General features: G+C 36.2%; 1 protein-coding gene across 1 annotated transcript in view; it reads right to left on the bottom strand.

The window, feature by feature from the left end:
* The window catches only part of HCN1 (hyperpolarization activated cyclic nucleotide gated potassium channel 1), a 199,616-nt gene that overhangs the window by 51,174 nt on the left and 131,772 nt on the right, over positions 1-16,670 (bottom strand). The window lies entirely within an intron of this gene.

Below are 16,670 nucleotides of genomic sequence, written 5' to 3'. Positions count from 1 at the left end.
GAAATATTCAGTTAACTTCAATTGCCAACTAAAAATGAAACATAACAAATTAACATTGTTTTAAAATTCACTGAAATATCTGTAATGTCTACTATACTTAAATTTGGTATTCAGTTGAACCTTAACACTCAAATTACATTGATGAAGGAATTTTAAAAAATGCAAACTGAAGTTTCATCAGACCAAAAATTCACAGGCAATTAATATTTAAGCAACACATCTATATTTAATTTGTTGAGATTTCAATCTACAGCAGAAGGATAACTAAGTTCAATGAATGAGTGCACTGAATGAATATAAAGGGGAAACGCTTTTTCTCCTTATCTAAAGGGAGCAAGATCGCTTTAAAAAATCTTTCAGCTAAGTGTGTTTCTTAAGATTAAAAGAAAAAGATTGGCAAAAGTCTGTGCAAAGACCATAAAAGGAAAATATGTAATTTCCACTTAACTACACTATTGTGAATATAGAAATTGAATATTTTGAATCACTTTGCTAAAATTCTTCATAAGGAGCTCGATTTAAAATCTATATGTTCTATTACACATTACCTTTAAGATGGTATTTACAAACTATGTCAGAAAAAAATAAGTAATTTCATGTGTAATGTGGCACTTTCCCCTCCATTATAGACATTATAGCTGTCTCACTGTCACAGGAAGTAATACATTCGATAGTTTCACTCAATCATTTCATTTGAGAAATTTGATAGTAAATTGTTTACAAACTTTTAAAATGATTTATTAACTCAGATATTCAATTCTTCCAAGTCACTAGAGCTGAGCCGCATGAATAATCTTAGTCTGTAAAAATAAAAATGATGTCTGAAAAAATTCCTGAGGCTTGATTCTCCCAGAAATCATCTGAATAACATGGGATAGTGATAGACAGCCTAGAAGATAATCATAGGCTATGTGTTGTTTTCCTTTTGCAAGAACTTCCAGTGTAATGTTATAAGTGGTTTCTATGTTAAAATAATAATAAAAGGCATTAAATTATGGATTAATGGGAAATGAACAAGAAGAATTGTATAGCCTATATTTATTAATGGACATTTAAAATATTTTCAATTCAATTTTCTCTTCTCGCATTTATTCTGAGGACCTGATATTCTTCTCTCCTTTAACTCCTTAGTTTGTCACCAACTGCAAGCATTATTCCTGACACACAATGGTGTAAAGGAGACAAAACCAGTATTCCTACTTAGAAAAGATAGGGACTCCTAATTTTGGCCCATCCACTGTTTGACAGTAGCAGTCCAGTCAGGTCCTATCAATACTCAGGGATACTGTTACATGCAGTTTTTCCATCTCATAGTGCAAATGATGCTAGGTAATAAACCCATCTGCTGGGTCTCCAAAGTTATTATCTTCTTTCTTCTGTCAACAGTCATTCACCACTGTGTGTATGCCTTGATCCATAGTTAGAGAACCAAACAATAATATTCTGGGTCTGTTGCATTGTCTCAGCTGTGCCAATGCCTCTGCCCTGAAGCTTCAGTTACCAGCAGGTAGATTAAAGTGGAGAATGTTCACTGATCAGCTCTCTTCTATAGGAAGGGAATCATACCTTGCTAACAAGTATTCCCTGTTATTACATGATCCTCATGTTATACAAACAAAACGTTGTCTAAGCTTTTATCTGTTGTACTTGATTGAGCACCTGAACAGCTTTTAGATTACTGGAGGGCAGATAGAAGAGAAAGGTTAAAAATATCTTTGTAAACCGTAAAGTATTCTTGATAGGAATTCCTAAAGTGTTTAAACTCAACTTCTATTCAGTCTTGCCAGCTTTTAAAAGTAGTATCTTAAGTAGCTGCTACTACACGCTTGCAATTTGCAGTGCTCATTCTCTTCCATATCACAACAACTTTTTTTTATTTGTATAGGAGTAGAATCATCAGATCTGTCCTAAAACTAAAAAGCATCTCTTTAGGTTCCCGCTTCATATTTATTAGATGACTGCAGACAGTTTTCCTGCGCTTGGCCATGGGATCCTACCTCCTCTACTGTAAAATCTACCAGGAATCAATAAATATTGCTATGCCACTTTCAAGGGTAATACTAAGTTTATTGTTTGCACATTTTATAAATTCATCTTTTCATCCTAGCTTTGTCTGGGATTATTAGGTGAATATTAAAACCTGAGACAGGAGAAAAGTAAGAAAGCTTTTGAACGATGAAATATCTGCATGTTTCAATTGGGGACAAGTCTCATATCCCTGTCAATCTTTTTTTCCTCCAACAAAATTTGCAGAAGTAATGACTTGCATTTCATAAACATCTCCCGTTTCTCTTTGGACTACAACTGCAGTTTTTTTCATGAGCAAAGTGAAATTTAGATTTGTCTGTCAAGGCACAGATTCTCTAACAGAATACTAGGTAAAATCTAAAGTTAGCACTAACCTCAACAGTCACTTCCATGATGATTATCTGTGATAATAACTACAAATACCAAAAAATAAGTAAGCACAGATGGTCTGTTAAATGGTTTCTCAAGTGATCAGGAATCTGATCATATTCAGAAAAATACCAAACAGTGATGCTGATGCTGCAAATCAACTATTACTTATATTTTGGTACAAGCAAAGCAATAAGCTTACCCATCCATCACAGTCACCTGAATGGCTGAAATCACAAAGAAGCTAGAGTTATTTCTATCTTCTGCTTTCCACACTGCTACTCTGGTTAGCATACAGATATTTTCACAGAAAACACAAACAGACACACACACACACAGACACAGACACACACAAAATAAAACAAACACACGCACACACACACACACACACAAACAAACAAACAAAAAAAAACACCGACAACCTAGTTTATAGTCAATGGTAGATCAAGCTAAAAATTAAGTTTCCTTGCTGAAGGGTGTGATAGGTTCACTTTTATAATTCTTTAACATTGGTGGGAACCAAAGTGATTTTGTTTAGGCTAAAAAACTATCATCTATTTACTATCTGTTTGTCACTAATTAACTCCCAAAGAGAATTGTTGCTTGCAAGAATGCTTCAAGCTGTCATTTTACTTACACATAGAAATTAAACATTTCCTTTCAATTGCCACAAAACAAAGAATCTCTTATTATTGTTCTTTTCAATTAGTTTAATTGAGAGATAAATTAATTTATAGTGAATTTTCTGAAGAGGTTTTGTTTCCTTACTCTCTTCATTATCTTGTGCAAATCTATGTTTTCCTATTTTAAAAGGGGGAGGGAAGGATCATGAAAACCAAGCTCAGTTCCTCTCTTCACAGACGCAATGACAGAACTCTGATTTGATGAAACAACTATCAAAGCCCTGAGGAATGAAAAGAAAAGCCTCTCTTCTCTATGCTACTACAGATGAAACTGTATCAAGTCTAAAGCGGGATGATTTTCTTTTTTAATGAGAAAAATACTGTACAGATGACAGCTTATTTCAAAATATCAGATATGCCATAATGGTCTCCTCCAAAGCTGCCAGTTCTGAAGTGAAATTTAATACCTATCCTATCCAGTCATCTCATACAATTTTCCTTATCTTTTGAATTTATTTATTTATTTATTTATTTAACTTTTCAGTTTGCCTGTGCTGACAGAAAAGAATATACATTAAAAAAGTGCCTGGAGTGAAGGGATCTGAGACAGGAGTACTGCTCCAGGGGAAGCAAAAATGTGAAAGCAGTTAATCTCTGTTCCGTCACTCCTTCAGTTCAGTGTTGGGCACAAACATAACTTTGGGCCAGCCCGAGTACCTGTGATGGAGATACCTGTGCATAGCCACTGAATGCACACTGCACATCTCTTTGATGATGACTCTGACCACAGGGTGGCAAGTCAAGTGTCAATAACCTACTTTTGTGTGATTTTTTTTTTTTTCCCCAGCAATGCCTATGATGTCTGAATCTCAGGAACAGTGGTTTCCCATGGCACATGTTTCATCTCACCCTATTGATCCTGCAATACAGAAACATTGCATAATGCTAAATTCAGCACGTGCTACAATGTATTCAGCTAAATCCGCATGCTTAATTGATTAGCATCTTGCACACATGAAATCCAGTTATTTCAAAAAGCAATTTGAAACAGTAATTAAGAAAAGGAATACAGAAAAGGGAATAATTAGGTTGAAATTATGTTACATTATATGTATTGTTAAATAGCTGTAATGAAAAGAAAAAAAATAATGTTTTATTAGCACCGTAATTGTTACATCTGCTTGGTGTTTTGCCAACATCTGCGTTCCTAGCAGCACCAGCATGAGTAAGATAGAAACACTGACATATTACAGCTGCTGATCCTGGAAGTTCTGGCTCTGATAAGCCAGAACTTATGGCTCGCCAGTTTTCTTGTATTAATTACAGGAAAATGTCAATTCATCAACAAGAAGTTGCATTTAAATGGGTGCATTTCAAGGAAATTTGCATGGCAGTAAGTTTATCATGCACAGGAAGGTCTGTACAAAGCCAAAGTGAGAGACAAAAGAGATTCTTTGGTGAACAAAGACAGTCCAGTTACTCAGTTATAGGATGTACTGATTTTCTTGACTTCTGACCAGAGACCTGAAACTGATCTTCCCTCACTTCACAGCAGTGTCTTCATGATGAGAAAATGGCTTTTCTATGCTGGGCATCTCTGTGTCTCTTCTACATAATAAACACATATCAAACTAGAAAAAGAGCAAGAAACTTCTCTTTTTCTTCATAGAGATAGAAACAGAGATGTAGGAAGTCATATTTCACTTTGTTTTTCCAATACATTATAATGACTTATACAGAAGCTAGGCAGTGGGAAACTCATCCAGAGGTTCATGCTATACAGATTCTACTCTTGGGTAAGAAGACTGCACAGGGCCACGAGCTGCAATTAATCCACCTCATTTAACACAAGCACCTGAATAAGTGCTATCTGCAGCAATGATTTTTTTTTGTTATTTTGTTTTGTTTTGTTTTAAGAACCTGCAGGAGCTTAGAGGAGACCAGAAAGCTTCTGTTCTGAACTCACTAATAATAAATACTATGACTTGGTGATCTATTGATTAACATATACTTTCTGAAACCTTCTTGTGTATGTTATTTGAGCATACAGTTTGTCACTGCATGATGCAAAGGGCCTTTCCGCTTATAAAAGTGAGGTTATAATTGATTCTTTCAAATCATCTTCAGTGTTTTATCAGACTCTGTTCAAGTCTCCAGCTTAACCTCAGTCACTGGGGTCAACAAACAGTAACACCTGGCATCCACAATTCTGAGTTTTCTGCAACAACGATTGCAACAGCCTCCATCCAACAGCCTGACAAACTGTTCTCCTTGTTCCCTGGTGTTGAGTTTCATTCATTCTTACAGAATATCTGTAATTTTCCTTTCTTCTTCTTCCCTTTAACTTGTATTTATTTAGTCTTGAAGTGTGAACACTTCAGAGACATCCTTAGGGAAATGAACTTACGGCACCTGAAGGCTTCTCTGAGAAACAACAGCTCTAGAGTTATGTCAGTATAGTATTATTCCCAGCAACCTTTTGTAGTTTCTGGAACAGCAGTCATTATAGATCTGGTATCTGTAGAGGAAGCCTGTGAGCTACAGCATGCTTTTCCCTGTATTCTAAAACTATGGATCTTATTTGTTAGGTACAGAAAAACTTACTAAGTCTTATTAAGACTTAATAATAGCTCTCTAATTTGAATGAAAATGAGAATTAAGAGAGCAATGGAGTCTATCAGGGGCAGAATAGCCAACGCAGTGTATTCATCAATGAATATCTCCTAGTATAGCTAGCAGGTCAAGGGAGGTTATTTTCCCACTCTGATCTCCTCTCATGAGACCTCTAACATACTGTGTTCTGCTTTGGTGCCCCCAAAATAAGGGAATGGACTTCTTGGATTGAGTCCAGAGAAGGACCACAAAGATGATCAAGGGGCTGGAGCACCCCTCCCACAAGGACAGGCTGAGGGAGTTGGGGTTGTTCAGCTTGGAGAAGAGAAGGCTCCAGGGAGTCCTTATCACAACAACCTTCCAACACCTAACGGGGGTCTACAGGAAAGCTGGGGAGGGAGTCTTTGTCTCTTTGTCAGGGATTGGAGCGATAGGACAAGGAAAAATGGCTTTAAAATAAAAGAGGGTAAATTGACATTAGGAAGACATTCTCTGCTCTGAGGGTGGTGAGGCTGTGGATGCCCCATCCCTGAAGGTGTTCAAGGCTGGGCTGGATGTGGCTTTGAGCAATTTGGTCTGGTGGGAGGTGTCCCTGCCCATAGGAGGGGGGTTGGAACTGGGTGATCTTGAAGGTTCCTTCCAACTCAAACCATTCCATGATTAAAAAATTTTAAGGTTTATAACTTTACTCAAAGAGATAAACTAACAATACTTGGGATATTTCTGGTTGTGAAGAAATTGTTCATTGCATCAACCAGGCTAAGTCACATTCTTTAATCTCAATAAAGGCAAAGAAAAAATTCTTAATAATAGTGGATTACTTCCCACATCTCTATGGTGATCTAGCTCTGAAAGAAATTGTCACATTATATTTCTGCGCTAATCATTTTAACAGAGACACTCAGGAAAAGTGCTTTATTCAGTATTGCTGGGTTTATCCAATGGTAAATTCAAAAAGCCTTAACTACTAAAGAGAAATAGTGGAAATTCTGTCAAATAATTTATTTCCCCTCATTCCATAGCATGTGCAATACAGAGAACTTTGGAAATGTCAAAACATCTATAAGAGGCTATGAAAAAATGTGAAAGGGTTCTGAAAAATTACATAAAGAATGGAATTTTTTACATAAGCAATGGAATTGTTTATGGTATAAAACTTATATAACTTATAAAAAGAACCAGGGATTTTTTTTTTCTTTTTTTAGGGGGGAGGAGTGAGATGGGCTTAAAAGAAGATTGATTAAATATATATATATATAAATTTCTTACCATCTTAAATATTTTTCAGAGAACTCTCTTCAGCATCAGAAATTTTAGCAGATTTTTGCTTGGTTTTAGGCTAGCATAAGATGGCCTTTCTTTTTTTTTTTTTTTTTTTTTTTCCCCAATAGAGAAGTACTGGTGCTAAGAGAAGCCATGGTGCTAAGTAGAAAGCCAAGCCACTTTGCTGAGGAATTCCCTTCAGTTACTGTGGATAGAAAGACAGGTCATTTTCTCAGTCTGTGACAGGACTATTCCTTATTCTGTTCATAACTGTACTGCAAATTTAACTGTCACATGTAGTGGGGCATACACCTAATGTTAATAGATGTGCCACAGAACAATGCTTTCATTATTCACTTTTTTCTAATTATTTTTTTCCTGCTTTGTCACATCATTCTATGTAATTACACTGCTGCACCCTCCCTTGGGAAGCTGTCACTTCATTGGCATAACTGGCACAGCATCCTTCAGAAGAGTGAAAGCTTTATTTTCCTGCCATAGCAAGTCTGATGGAAGGTTTACATCAGGGCCCTTTCCTATTTTGAGGAAAAGGAGGACGGATGTTCTCTGCCAAAGGCAGAGACTGGATTGGGAAAAAAAAAAAAAAAAAAAGGAAGATTATTTAGAAAAATTTTTCTCCTAGGTTTGATGTACGAGACAAGATGATGTTTTCCTGCTGTCCTAAATCATTTCTGGCTCTGGCACTGTTTGACCCAGCTTACAGTGGCCAGCTTACACTGTTCTTTCCTATCTTTCCCCAAATCATGGGAATCACTCTACAGAGGAGGAAGCTGAGTTCTTAAATATTTTGGAAATAACAATTTAAAACACGACCTTTTGATAGTAAAGAATTATATTTTCATTTGTTGAGTTACATACAGAAGTGGTTTTATTGTGCCATTGCTTTTATTCTGTTACTCACTGATTTTAATAGTTTTGTTCTAAAATCAATGGTCCAATATACCTCATTAGAGTTTTTAATCTCTTTTTCTCTTTTTATAGTTCTTCTTTTACTTACTTGCAGATTAATTTTTTTTCAGTAAGGCTGTCTGAACAGTAAATGTTGTTCTCTGTTTTACAGGTCCACTTGATAGAGCAGGGACTATCAATTGCTATCACATCTTTTCTGCATATGCAATCCAGAATCTCACCACCTGATGACCAAGTTTGCTGGCATCAAGTCACTCTGACCACTGTGTTGGTAATTCTCACCTTGGGTCTCTTCTGTTATCTTATTTGCACTATCCACTTACAGAAGCTGCTAGCACTCAAAGTAAGTGGAGATAACACAGATGGAAATAAAAGTCTCATCTCTGCCTCTTTGCTCAAGAAAATGGAGAACATGACAAATGCTTTCTGAATTTATTCCAGAGAAGGTTATCTACTGTCTGATCTGAGGCTTTACTCGGCAGATGAAGTCAAGGCCCATCAATAAATCCTCCACTATAGTCTCCTGTGCCTATCATAGTTCCTCCTTAAAATACATCAAAAGACTCTCTCCATGTGCACTCCCGCTCTTCCGCCTCCTCATAACCCCACTCCTCCCACTCCACCTTTGGCTCCTACTGCTTTCTGTTCCTTTTTTTTTTTTTTTTCCTTTCCAGCATGCCATAGGTGAAAGTCAAAGATGCCTTCCTACTACTTCTGTTACAGTGATCAGACCTCAGTTCCTCTTCTCTGGCTCGATTTGCCTTCATGTCAGCGTTTTGGGCTGCCTCTGGTAGTGTTGGTACTCCTGGCTGAGGAGTTTATCTCCTCAGATATCTCCTCAGGAGTTTAGCCCATGTTTATCTTCTGATGCTGCCCAAAGGAGGGCTGAAAAACTCCTGATACTCTGCATTCATAAAGACTTTTCAGCATGTGATCACCCTCCTCTTTCTTATGTTCTCTACAGGTCAGAAGAAAAGACCTATATCAAATAAATAAATAAATAAATAAATAAATAAATAGGGTAGGGAAATGTCTTAATTAGGAGAACAGACTCAATTAAACTCTGGTTACTAGCTACTATCAAATGCGTAATAGGAAACAACCAAAGAACCAGTTGCCTTCACTTTTCTTTTAAAAATGCTCAATTTTTTTTTGTTTGTTTGTTTTGTAACATTATAATATTATTTTTACATTTTCATCAAATTCTGCAGCGAAGGAATATGTTTAGCCAGCTCTGTCTATAACAAAGAGCAGCCCATAAATAAATATTTTTTTCTAGAAGGAGACTTTACAGATGCTTACATGAAAATGACATTTTCATAACCCCAAACTATACAATGCTAGCTCAAAGCATTGGGGATTTTTATGAAAAGATCTGCTTTCATTGTGCTTTTAATAAATATTTAGTGTTTAGCTTGCAAAAATCTGCTGTAAAGGGTAAGTCTAGTACATTTTATGAAAACGTGGAGATAAAAACATTTTACTTTCATATTATTGCTGAGTTTCTATTTTAATAGAGGCTTGTCTCTTTTCAAATAGAAACTTCTTGAATTAGTGTTACAGAATTGTTTCAAGGTTACTAACTGCCTGGAAAAAATGATGATTTAGCACACAACACAATGCAAAAGACTGTTTAAAATGTTCTTTTGCTGAGAACAGGTTTCAGTCCTGCTGCTGTTCCATGCACCCCACGGCCTTTATAAATGTATACTGTACATCTTAGTTATAGAAATAACTATGTTTTCAAGGAAGACATGCTTTAATTACTCAGACATCAGGAACGAGGGTGAAGTCAGGACAGAATTATCATTTAAGAGTCAAGATAAAATTATTTCCTTCCTCTCTAGCACGGCCAAGGAAACAAAAGAATCTACACAGCAGAGACTATTTTCTCACTCATAATATCATATTAGATTGCGTGCTATTTCCTTCTGCATGTGCAGGACACAAACACAATCAAATTAGTGTTATTGGGATAACTGCTGCTAGTTACATCTCTCCTGTGTGAATCACAGAGTTGTCTCTTGTTAAAAGGTAATTTGTGTTATATTCTAACAGAGACTTTGAAAAAGAGAAGTTAGTTCCTTATTTTTTTTCCTTTTAAAAGTAAAAAGAATATATATATGAAAAAAAGTTATGATAATCGCCGTGAAAAAAAAAAAAAAAAAAAAAAAAGCAGGATGTTTATAAAATCCAGATCTAGAAAAACTGCATATCTTCACAGCTAATTTTATATAGTTGTCATGAGCATGGCTTAAATTGTAATGAGCTTGCTCTGAATTTTCATATGGAAAGCTGTTAGAAACTTAATCCATAATGCAAGACAGCAGAACACTTTATAGGTAAATTACCCACAACACAGCAATAAATCAAAGGAAGTCCTGTCTGTCATTTTAGAAGCAGTGGGAGTCTATTATAGCTTGGCACAGGTATGATGCAGCCGTATGGATAGCACTTGGCTTGCACGGGACACGCTACTGGGAGGAATCAGTTGCCTTTTTAAAGATACGAGGCAAAAATAACCAAACCAATTACCTGAGCAAGACTGACCATAACAAGAACCTGAACCACAATAACAAAGTACCAGAACAAAACAGGAGAGCAGTCTAGTGAGAGTATTCCGGTTTATATTCTTCTCCTGAAGTCTTACCCTAATCAGTTGCACATGAAAATACACAACATAATAATTTTGTCAATGCTGTATTGTTTAAGGTGAATATTTTCTGATTTTTGTTTAGGGAGAGAGGGGGAATAGTTTTTGTCCTGTTTTCTTGTAATAATACCTATTGTTTTGCAGTTCAAAATCAGGTAAGATCAAGGTCAAATTAAATATCACAACTATGTGCAAAAATTCAGGTAATTATAAGAAATGAAAATTAATAAAATGAACAGAAAGAGAAATCTAATGATGCTAATAAAGGCCCTATCCTGACGTGACAAATATTTTCACATTGAACAAATAAGTCTCTCTCTGTGCAGTCCACACTAGCAGTTGAGCTCTAGAGGCTGCATTTACACATTCCTTCAGATGTCAGAGGGTTGAATTCATGATGATGTAATTATGCATCAAGATATTTAAAAGAATGCACACAAATAAAAGAATTAAGACATTTATGAGTACAAGCATGTTGTTTTGAATTACAGTTGCACCCTTTGAAACTATCTCGATATTTTTTTCTGAACTGCACCCTTATGTTTCTTCTCTTTCAGAGTATTTTGCCACTCTGCTATACCAAATATTTTTTAATAACTTGCTCTACACTAAGAAATCTCAGCACCTTCTGCAAGGATCACAGAAGAAGGAATACTATATCTGTTTAGCAGCTTGTCATCTGATGGTGGCAAAAACAGCAAAAGACAATAAAATGAGTCAGAAATAATCCAAAAGTCAAGACTTTCAGACCCTTTTCTAACTATAAGATCCCCTGGCCTTTGGAATAAAATAATAAAATCAAGACTTATAACTACCAGAATTAAACCACAGATGCTGGCTTAAGAAATGACTTTCATTCATTCCTAAATATTTAGAGAAAAAATACATTTTCTGTTTCTCAATACTATGATGACTATAACGCTTTTCACAGTCAATACTAGGTCCTGAAGGTCTGAGACTGTAAGAAACTTTTAGCAACCCTTGTACCCGATCTCTCATAACACACTTCAAAAATGGTTCACTATTTAAAATACTGCTCTGTGGATATAAATCTGTAGGATATAAACCACTGCAAGTTAATGAGGTTTTTATAAAACTTGCAAACTATGGACTGATATTCAGCGACAAGATTTCACTTTAGTTTTTCTTTTTTGTTGTTTTTTTTTTTTTGTTTTTTTTGGGGAATATATGTTACCTCAGCAAGAAGCGAACCATCCCTGCAAAATAAGTAACTCTTCTGGGGTGGTATGTATAGTGTAGCACAACTGCACAGAAAAGATAAGATTTATCTGCAAAATGGCTCACCTGCTCCTGCAATCTAAACATGACATGACCTATTGTTAAAATTATGCTGTATAAGTGAAAATGTGCTATTGTTAAGTAAAGAGAAGGAACTGAGACCAATTACAGAACATTTTTGTGTTACCATATTTTCAGGCTTTCTAAAAACCACTAGCAGCACCAGAACAGCATATTTTTTTGTAAATAAAAATAAAATGTGAGCACCATGAAAAGCTACTGAACTCGCAGATCAGTATTTCATGAGAAACTTTGGTGATCAGATCAGACCCAAGAATTATACGGTAAAACCCCTGTACTTCCTGTTCCACTGGGTGCCTAGAAATTCAAAGATTTTTATTCATGAATGGTATATATAGTACGTATCAGAAATTCTGCGTTAACAGTTTCAGTACCTCGTCTGTCTGTGGACTACAGCAAGGATAGCCAGAAAAGCTGACAAAAAGATTGTATTTCCATTTTCACTTAGTTGTATATGTATATTTAGTTTAATTAAACATATACCAGAAGCTGGTACAAGCCCATTAAAACAGTAATGTGGTCCTCTGTTTGCTGTAGCTCTTACTGTCCTATGTGTTTGCACCACCTAATACCAGTACCATTTCCTAAAGTCCATCAGAAATCTGAAATTTTCTGCAGTAATCTTTAAGGAGGATACCTACAGATGTCTAAAGTTTTCCAGAAAAGTCTCCTAGCTTTATTAATGAGCATACTAAGAACATGATATATGCCTTATTCCACCTTGAGTTTAACCACAACATGCTTAACACTTTAGAAAAAGTGGAAAACATGCCTTCTTTTCTTCATAAGAAAATGCAGAGGCATCACCAGCTGAGTAAAGGGTGACCAAATCTTGATCTACTCCATGGTACAGCCAGTTCATTGCCTTCAGCCCTGCGCACTACAGTAACTGCTCAGAGAAAGAAGCACAACTCTCTGCCCCAGCATTTATGTTGTTTTTCTGAGAAAAGTTACTGTCCCAGCTATCAGCAGTGCTTGTGGGTTTTCTCACTACCAGTTGTAAACGTCCCTTGGAAAAGGTGGAGGGGCTAAGCATGTTATTCCCCAGGGAGTCACAGCCATTTGCCTTCAACCTCTGGGTGCAACAAATTTTCCATTCCTCTCTGCAAAGCAATGTGGTTTGAGCTGCTGAGGTGAGGTGAGGACAGTCCTTTTCACATTTCTTTCTGCCTGCTGCTCCTCATCCCAGCACAAGAAGCCTGGAGTGGGCAGCAGGGACATGCTTCTGCTTGAAGCGCTTAGGCACGGGTCAGCTCTGAACCTGCCTTCACCCTTCCAGCACTGTCCTCTGCTCCAGCTGCTGCTTGGGCAGGGGAGTCAGCATCATCTGCTCTGCTGGTTGCCTCAGGAAGGAAAGGTAGTCCCTCTTCCCTGCTTTTGAAGGAAGGAGCTCAGATGTCTCATGGCACAAGGTGTTTTGAGTACATGCTGCAGCCCATAGGGGAAGGGGGAAATTGGAGATACACCTCAGCCACTGCTGTCACCAACCGGCCCAAGAGCTTGCTGCTCTTTAAAGTGCACATCAGGTGTGTCTCTCTCCATGCACTTCACCAAGAATTTAGATATCTAAACTGGTGCAGTGAGGGGCAGACTCATAAAGCTGGTGAAAGGCATGATGCTGCACAATCTAAAGCTGTCCTCCTGTACTAACCCTGTTATTCATTTGTAAACATTTCTTTGGATACCTAAAAAGAAAATGAAAAATGAGAAATCTGTGCTTCAAATCATGATGTTTTCTATATAACAACACCTAAAACCAATTAGCAAATTCCTTTTAAATTATCTTCCTATGCAGTTACTGCTTTTTCTCTCTAGAAAATACTTTTAGGTCCTTTTCTGTCTTTGAACTAGACTAATTTTACTGAAGTTACTAAAAGACCATAAATTAAGAGATAAGATAAAAGCAGAGTATAGGGTTAGAAGATGTCCTTTGGGGTATTTGAAGTTGATGGCAAGCTCAGAAATCTTTCATATCTGTAATAATGATTTAACATATCTTCTCAAGATTAGGACAGCATTCAGTATATTGAGAGAGCTGTTTATTATTATTATTATCATTATTATTATTATTATTATTATTATTATTCCTATGATATTTTTATGGCCTTAGCAGAGGCAAACATCTTTTAGATATGGTGACTTCAGAGATTTTAGAAAATTTCAAAGGATTTATTACTTAAAATATGATTTCTCTTTACTACTGCATTCATTTCTAACATACACCAAAGACTGGGAAGGGAAAGTGCTAAGATGCCATTGATTTAATCTGTCCTTTCATAAGGTAGAATGATTTGTCAGATTTTCTTACTGAAAAGAGAATACATGTGTAGTATATGTGGCTTGGACATCTTTCTCTTCTGACATGCCTTGGTACTTCAGTCATTGAAATCAAGTTCTGATTTACGTATGCACTCTGAGAGGTGATTTTTTTCTGAGAACAGTTCCATTTACTTCAGCAGAAGAAACTATGAAGTTGTTCCTCAAAGTAACCAGAATGTACCCATGTAGCCTTTTTTTTTTTTTTTGGTAGCAATTCTTGGTATGTGATTTCATCTTCCACCTTCTACGTTTGGTAGCTAATAATCACTGTTAATTTCCTCTGATAAATTATGTCTTTGGCTCACAACAATAAACATGTGGAGCAATATTTGCTTCACCATACTTTGATTTCTCTCAGCATGCAGTGCTTGGCACAGGTCAAGTTCTTAGCAGGTGCTCTTAGATGGTGGTTGACATATTTGGCTTAATGAAAACTCTCTCTTGTCTTCCTGTGTTTATTTCTTCCATTATGAATTATGTCTGTTCTAGTTATGCATGCCCTGAGCTTTGGGAGGATCTGAATGAGGAAGATAAGGTGATCTCAGCAAATCTGTCACCTCTAGCTGCTTTCAGTCTAAGAAGGACCAGAATTCAGAATTCTCCTTCCACTAATTGGATCAAATGTCATTTTAGTTACAGCACTACAGCAGAAAGACCATTAAAAAAAAAAAAAGAAAAGAGGATAAGATTCTGGCATGATGTTACTCAGACCTAAGAACAAGCTCTTTTGTCATCTCTGTTATCATTCTATGTTGCCTAGCAATTTGTGGTAATTCCATTATTTTCAGTATCTCTTAAAAAAGAAACAATGGAGACTAGAAACACACATTCCTACATATGTAAAACTAATAAAAAGATTATTTTATCATTTCAACACACACAAAAAATATATATAAATAAGTCACACTCTCTTATGATTTTTCCAACTTTTGAATTCCAGGAAAAAGAAGAAGCAACACATTAGGTAAAAGTAGATATTACAGTATATTTATTAAAACCCTAAAACATGTGGCTAGAGAGTTGATTTACCTTTTTCTCGAGTCTCAGTTAAATGAAATATAAGCTATTTTTATCTGCCTGTAATTTAAAAAATATGCTGACAAAACAGATAGCACAAACTGGTCCTTGAAATACCTATTTATCTAGCACAGAGTGAAAAAAAATATAAATATATATATATGTAATATACTTTGGTAATAGTTTTATAATTCTTAGGCTATAATCAAAGATTTCTTTCAAAATATGTTATATTAAACTATGATAAAGCAATGGGCAATCATGTCAGCATAGTTGTTATAGCTGATGATACACATGATTTCAGTGCCTCATAAGTCAGCAGAAAATTTCTTTAGTTAAGACATCATTTAACTCTAACGTGTAATAATTGGCATACAAATGGCTGCCAGAAAGACAGAGAAATGCTTTCTAAAGCATAAAAATATACTATTTTTGTCTCACTTCTTTCATTCCTCATTGTCAATGCCATGTTAGACTCGTGCCTCTGATGTCAGGAAAAAAATAAGCATGAAACAAATGAATAAAGAATGAAAATGTCCAGAACTGTGGGATTGAAAAATACCATGTGTTTCTATGTTAATGTTTAATAAAGACTGCAGTCTGGGTTTACTTAACATATTTTAAATTATGAATATTTTTACACATGCTCTGTATTTCTGTAGCTCAAAACACTGTGATATCATGCTTCATCCAGAAAGGCCTGAGGATAATGATTATGATGAGGTTCCAGGTGAATGGTGACATTTCTGCTGGTTTGACACATCTGTGTACATGTATATGTGTGTATATACTAACCTCTAATGAAACTGCAGTTATACTAGGCATGGGACTTCCTTCTTTAACCTTCCTTTTATGTCTGTTGTTAAGATACTTCTGTCCCACAGATCCCTATAAATGTCTCATTTTGATAAAATTGCTTCCCTTTCAGCAGGCAGAAGAGATCATGGATCATGTTGGCTAGCACCAACAAGACAGTTAGTGTGGGTTAAACCAGGAAAAGCCCTGTGACCCTGTACCGAAATGGATTAGGGAATTTCATGTGCCCACAGACAGCACTGAAATTTTTAGAGATTGTCATGCTCACTCATCCTCTCCTTCTAAACCTTTTGTCTTCACTTCTGTTTCAAGGTAACACTGTGTGGGCTTTCTTGCTTGCAAACTTCTCTTTTAAACTGCTGTGAGATTAATGTATCAGCCACCAACTAATTTTTCTATTACTGGACTTTTAGCACATCCCTTATCTCTGCCTGTCTCTGATACATTGGCTCTGTTGTCTTGTTGCAACTTGAGCTGAACAGAAGTGAATGTAAACTCTTCCACATTACATTCACCTTCTTTTCTCTTTGCCTGCCTGTAAGGAAAACACCCTACTCCGTTCTACTCACAGGTCTTTTTTGGACTTCTCCATTTTTCTTGCCCATCAAACTCAGCCCATTCTTTTTCATCTTCAGCACATGCCACAGTCACCCTCTCCTTTACTCACTCTCTGCCAGGTTTCTCACCCCGGCTTATATTACCTTACACTAGAATTTCTG

Source organism: Cygnus olor, chromosome Z (assembly GCF_009769625.2).
Source record: "Cygnus olor isolate bCygOlo1 chromosome Z, bCygOlo1.pri.v2, whole genome shotgun sequence".
Lineage (NCBI taxonomy): Eukaryota > Metazoa > Chordata > Aves > Anseriformes > Anatidae > Cygnus > Cygnus olor.
The sequence above is the reverse complement of the archived record's forward strand: the minus strand, read 5'-3'. Positions and strand labels throughout refer to the sequence as shown.